This window comes from Gymnodraco acuticeps, unplaced genomic scaffold (assembly GCF_902827175.1).
Source record: "Gymnodraco acuticeps unplaced genomic scaffold, fGymAcu1.1, whole genome shotgun sequence".
NCBI lineage: Eukaryota > Metazoa > Chordata > Actinopteri > Perciformes > Bathydraconidae > Gymnodraco > Gymnodraco acuticeps.
Window position 1 is genome coordinate 8,418,680 of NW_022990295.1, and position 6,562 is coordinate 8,425,241.

Here is a 6,562-nt window from a genome sequence, read left to right on the forward strand (position 1 = left end):
CTCCCACTGCCTCGTCTGGCACAGATGCGGTGAGTGTCCTACAATGCCATCCTGCAAGAGGCTAGGCATCCCAACTTCTTGTGATGGCAGTTTCAGACAACGTGTTGGCAAATGTCCTCCACCCAGCACACAGTCATACCACTGAGGGGGCTATTCTGTGCCAGTAGGGGGGAAAGGATTACATGCAAAGGTGAAGAAGTGGACTTGCAGCATAGAGATGTATCCTCAACATCAGCTAGGCAGACACACTGTATACTGGATCTGTTTATTCAGTCTCAGTGTTTGTAGAGTGAAAGATTTAGATCTCTCAGACATCAACAGAAAAGAGAAATAGGCATCCAACAACACAGACACAACAGCTGCAGATAATAAGCAGTGTCATCCAGCTTTGCCCAGAATAAGATGAATGACAGTTATGTGAGCGGAGTATAAATGAAGTTCCAGATACTTATTTTTTAATATCACTGCTATCTCTGGGCTCGGCACGGCACCTGCTGTGGGCAGATATCGACCGGAGGAAAAAGGGTGGGTGGGTGGGTGTGGGTGGGTTTAGTTGCTGGAGGATTGTGGCAACTGTCCTCAGAGCACTTCTCCATGCCTTTGACTGGATGTTGAAAGGCGTGATTCCAGCCACGGCGGGGTGCGTGTTGAGGGGGTGCGAGGACTACGTTCGGAGGTTGTTTGAAGACTTGGGAAGAAAAGCTTAGGGAAAATAAATCAAGACTGTTTCATGTAAGATACGAGATTTGCATTGAGCCCTTTCAAATGAGCCCCTTTATGTTGGGAAATGACTGACAGTCATAACAGCCGGTCGACTCGCAGAAAGAGGAGAATGGAAACGGGCAGGGAGCCAAATCTAGTTTCCTCATGAAAACACAGCCTCCAAAATAAAGCCAAGAGCGCCGGACCAGCTGATTACAGTTTAGCACAGCTTAAAATGTTTAAAAAACTGGGGGCTCTTCCTGTCCATAATTGCTAAATATGCATATAGAGTTAAATAAAAAAAGGAAATATGTTTTGGTTACCGTAAGTCAAGTAGCCTGTCTACTAACAAAATCGTAAATTAGCCACAAGGACAAGGAGACAGAAGAAGGGAGAGGAAGAGGAAGAGAGGATAACTGGTGCTTGTTAGAGGGAAGAAAAATACTAGTGGACCATAAAGGTGCATGTGTAACTTCTGCTGTAAATCTAAGATAAATGTACATTCTACAATTTTAACGGCAGCCATATTCTCTCTAATGGTGTTAACTTTGACTGCTAATAGTAATAACACATGTAAAAAGAGAGCCATAGATGTGATTATTAGTATGTGTGATAGTGTCTGCGTGTACATGTTTGTCTACTGTATCATAAAAGGGCCCAATTACACACAACGGAAACTTTGACGCACTATATAGTCACCAGACTGTGAGCCCTGGTTGATACGGTGTTTCATTCACATGGTGTTGAATCCAATTACACTAGCACCAACATGTTTGAGATACACAGAAACAGCATGCCTTTGCAAACAGCCTGTTGTAATTTGATGCCCCTGGAGTAGATGTGTTATCGGTAACATCATCCTGTCGTAGTGTCAGATCAGTTTGAGGCAAAAAGAACATTTCATTTCCAGCTGCAGAACGGACATCATATAAGCGCCACAATACATTGTGTTTCATCAACAAACTCTGTGAGGTGTTGCAGGAAAAATGAAACGGGAACAGGCCTGTTAATTGAAGCAGTCACGCTTCCTGGTTTCCATTAGGGTAATTGGCATATCTATTTAGGACATACATATTTTGTGGAAAAAATGTGCAACTGAGCCATAAATGACGTATGAAAGCTATATAACTTGCCACAGGGAACAGCAACTAAGCCATCAGTTTAGAAAGCCATTTTTCCCATGATGCCCAACCTATTTAACCGATTATCTGCAACCTGACCAGGGACTTCGCTACCACTACACACGATGAGCTGTCGTGGGTCATTTTTCTGTGAATTTCAGGACTTAACTAAACTAAACATGTGCTAATACAAAGATACACATGGTGAATTACCAGGGGTTTTATAGGTAATGAGCTGTATTTAAATGGAGTTAGGTGCTAGGTCATGTGAAAAAGGATAATTAAAATAAAAGCATAGTGAAATAAACGTTAATAACCTAATGGGGCAAAGCAAATGTCATGATGGAGTAATGGAAAATCTTATTTACCAACAATATGCAGGCTAGAAGGCTATATTTTCTCTATAATTGAATAATATCAGGACAGGCTCCTAAGAATAATGGGGATAATTTAAGGTGGGTTAATATCTTAAAGGGGACCTATCATGCAAAATGCACTTTTGTACATCTTTTATACATGAATATGTGTCCCCGGTGTGTCAGGGAACTCACCAAGTGTCAGAAAACACAACCCTCTCTCTTTTCCTCCATACCCAAATCTCTAAAAACGGGGCTGCAACGGATCTGATACAGACTGATACAGATTTGAAATATCTCTGACATCAGAAACGGGGTGCTCCGCCTATATGGCCAACTCTCCACCTATCAGGGGAATGAGAGGTTGCATGGCATGGTAACAGCATGGTAACATGACGCTCGTGCCTCGCCCCCCTCCTTTGCAGGGGGGCGTGGTCAGCTGCAGCTCATTTGCCACAGAATCAGCCCTTGTGAAGACAGGGCTGGAATAGAGCAAATAGAGCGAAATGAGGCATGGCTCAAATGCATGATCTGTTTGGTATTTTGAAAAAAAAACTTCACAGACATGTTTTATATAGGTATGGCCCTACAATATATTATTCAAATATAGCATGATAGGTCCACTTTAAGTAATAATAGGGTCCTTTATGGGGAAAAAAGTACCCTTATGTAACACATTACACAGTGTAATACATGTATTTATTCATTGACAGGTATAATTTAGGTGAGCCAGGACCTGTCATTGTGTATGCTGATAAATGGAATGGAACAATCATTATTATTGTTATTAGTTACACCTGGGCTTCTGCTAATATGGGTCCAAATGTCTGCAGTGAGAAAGGTCTTTACTGCCAACATTCAACTGTTCAAATGTAAAACCATGAGTCAGCTGGAGTCTGCTGGAAATTGTAATGTGGATGTAAGGAGTGTCCTTGTACTAGAATTATGGAGGTCTTAATTGTTTTATTTGCAGGACAATAGTGCCATCTTGAACCTGGCATTTTATCCAATGTTTTTTCTTTCTATAGAGCTAAAATGTGTTTCTGTTCTGGCAAATGTAACCGTTATGTAAAGTTATTCCAAACACCTTTTTGTCGCTGCCACCTCCAGCGAGCTGGCACTCTCTCAAGTGTCTTGGCTCATTTCTGCATTCCTTGAACCCTTGGTGGACATCTCCTATCAGCAGAGACCTGATGTTGGTGGTCTAATGGTTGGGATGACCCTGTGGTAACGGGGGTGGTGCCAGCCTGGATCTTTCCCATCTGCTGCGTACCGGGTATAAGGAGCATTATCTAGTTGTGCCCTTGAACAGAAATGAGATCAAATAAACTCAGTGACCAAGGAAAGGTAAAACAGACCCCCTGAGCCAAGGACTACGTGTTTGTAAAGGTGGATATAAGGTTTTAAATGAGCATCGTTCATTAAAGCTGCAGTACGCTATTTGACCATTATAGGTCAGATCACAACACACAACATTATCTGCCAACTAAAGGCGGCCTGTTGACTTTTTTAAAACACTGGTATCACTATAAAACAATGATTTATGGAAGGAACTTCAAACTTCAACTTTGTCCCTGCAATTTGCCCACCTTTCAGTAATTTGCACGTTTTATGAGGCAAGAAATGAATTCAACAGGTTTGTAAGACTCAAGGGATTCACAAAACACATTTTGATGGGTTTCATTAGGGATCATTTTGTTCTATTCATGTCAGAGCATTATTTTTTTCTTTGTTGATGGGGAAAAACATTCTAAAATACATTACCAATACCAACCGTAGCTTTAGCCATGCCATAGAAGCAGCATTTTGAAAATATTTTCACAAGCAGGGGTTAGGGCCAGGTAAAGAGATTACGATGAATAAATGGCCGTGGTTTAAACACCATTGTTGGTAATCCAGCAGCGCTACCCACACACCATCACAAGCACTGTAACCCTATAAGCATGACTTCTAAGGATGATAGTATGAACATTTCTTTTGAGCATGCTGAATGTACATGTATAAAAAGTATGTATGTCTTTGTGCTATGGTACAAACCATTTAAATGAAATATAGGTTAGACATGAACTGCATGTAATGACAGCTTAGTAAACTATATGAATGAGTCAATCAAAATGAACATCATCCACACAAAATAATCAAAACCAGGCCTTGTGCTGTAATTGTTTACATCATTTTGGCAGAGTTTGCCTTTTCTGTAAGCAAATGTTCATTCACTGTAAGACTCTCATTGTGCCGGTCGGGTATACTATTCTTTTCTCTTCCTTTTTCACATGTGGAGGCAGCTATCTGAAGCATCCACGCCGGTGGATTATCCCACTAACCACCAATCCTTTTGCAACAGTTGAGAGGATGAGAGCGCCTGTTGGATCACCTCCAGGGCCTGCTGGTGCCTTTTCTTCTGCTCCCCTTCCAGAGCAGCTCCGGGCTAGGGCCTGAATCCCTCATCTCATCATCCACTCTGTGCCATCTCTCGGTCCAGGCCACACCCCAGCAGCGACTGGCACAGGCAGTCTTTTGAAGGCTTCTAAAGGCTGAAGGGGAGAAACTGCAGGCCCAGATGGTTTTCCTTTATATTTGGTCTGCCCGTCTGTTTGTCTGTCACCTGCCAAGTCAAGCTTCTTTGCATCTGTTTTCTGCTCTGAACATTAGCTTGCACCTGTCAGGAGACCTTAGGTGGAAGTACAACTAGTTATTTAACATTTAGAGAGAGGCAAGGGGGGGGGGCAAGTATGTATTCATGCATGCCACATGCAGTTATATTAAGACACAGATGTACAGCCACAGTGCACATCACATGGGCATGTATGCAAATACAAACATATATGCTTGTTTAACCATAAAAAAACACCTGCTGCTAAGATATAGAGAGGCACTCCTACACATGCTGTACACACATGTTACACGTGTTAGTGTATCTGTCCCACCCACATAAGCTATACCTCAATACTATCATGAGAGCTGTGTGAGGTCTGTCGCCATTCACTCGATTAGAAGTGGGCCCCGGAACGTTCCACGCACATGCTAATGTCTACCGACAACAAAGCCAATGGAGAGGAGATGGTGCTCTTGAAACCAGAGTGCATGTGCAATCAGCCGGCAGGGCTGAGTTTAAACAATGCCTAATCACACAAAATAACTGGGAGGGACACGGCAAGGGTGAGAAATGGATGGATTGGTAGATGGAGAGTGAAGAGAGTTGTGTGTGAGCCCACATTAGACAGATGATTGGACGGATGCTGAATGCACGCTCACTGACAGCCGGTCTCAGATGCCCCTTAGGTTCACTTTTGTCTTGACATAATAAGGGTAATAAGTGGACATGGGGGAGATCTCTGAAAGCAACTCTGTGAATAAGCTGTGTAAATGTCTCCATGAGTACAATCACACTTTTAACAACACAGCGCTGGGAAATTAACATAGGAGACTCTTAAATCAATTCTAGGAAATGAGATTGCATAAAGCAGTTCAAAAGAGTAAGCTGAAAGATCAGAATATTGTAATAAACTAGAATGCAAGGCAAGTTTACAAGATAATGTAGGTGTATGCTTTCCAAACAAACTCATTTAAAGATGATTTATATGCAGTTTTTTACCCGAGACCTTAATGCCTCCACCAGTCACAGTGGGAATGGACAGATTGGCTTCTAATGGTTATCCGATACTATGCAGCAGTATACCTATGTGTTGTTTAATAAGGTGAACTGACCTTTCATCACGGTTATAAATCAATGACATTCTCCTACAATGAAGCACTGCATGCAAATGCATAATATTATCTTCCCACACTTGAATATGCAGACACACACACACACACACACACACACACACACACACACAGCCACGAAAAGCAACATATTCACAGGAAGTCAAATCTAAAGATTAATACACACGTTTCAAGGCCCCGTGTTTGAACATGCACTCATCGTCCTTTATGCACGCGCCCACCCACACAACACACACACACACACACACACACACACACACACACACACACACACACACACACACACACACACACACACACACACACACACACACACACACACACACACACACACACACACACACACACACACACACACACACACACACACACACACACACACACACTGCCTTCAACCCAGTGGAAAGTGATTCAATTAAATTCATCTCCTGTTGCTACCATGCACTTTGGGATAAAAGGGCCTCAGAAATTATCCTGGTAAGTGGACAGGGGTGAAGACGAAATAATAGATCAAGTAAGATTGTGTTTGATTGCAGGTAAATGGTCGATGTTTGTGTTCAGGGCCCTTAATGTTGCCTTTGAAAGATCCTGCTGGCCTCCCTTTCTGTGATTCAAATTCTACAGTGCCAAGGCATAATGGCAGAGGTGCAGCTCCTA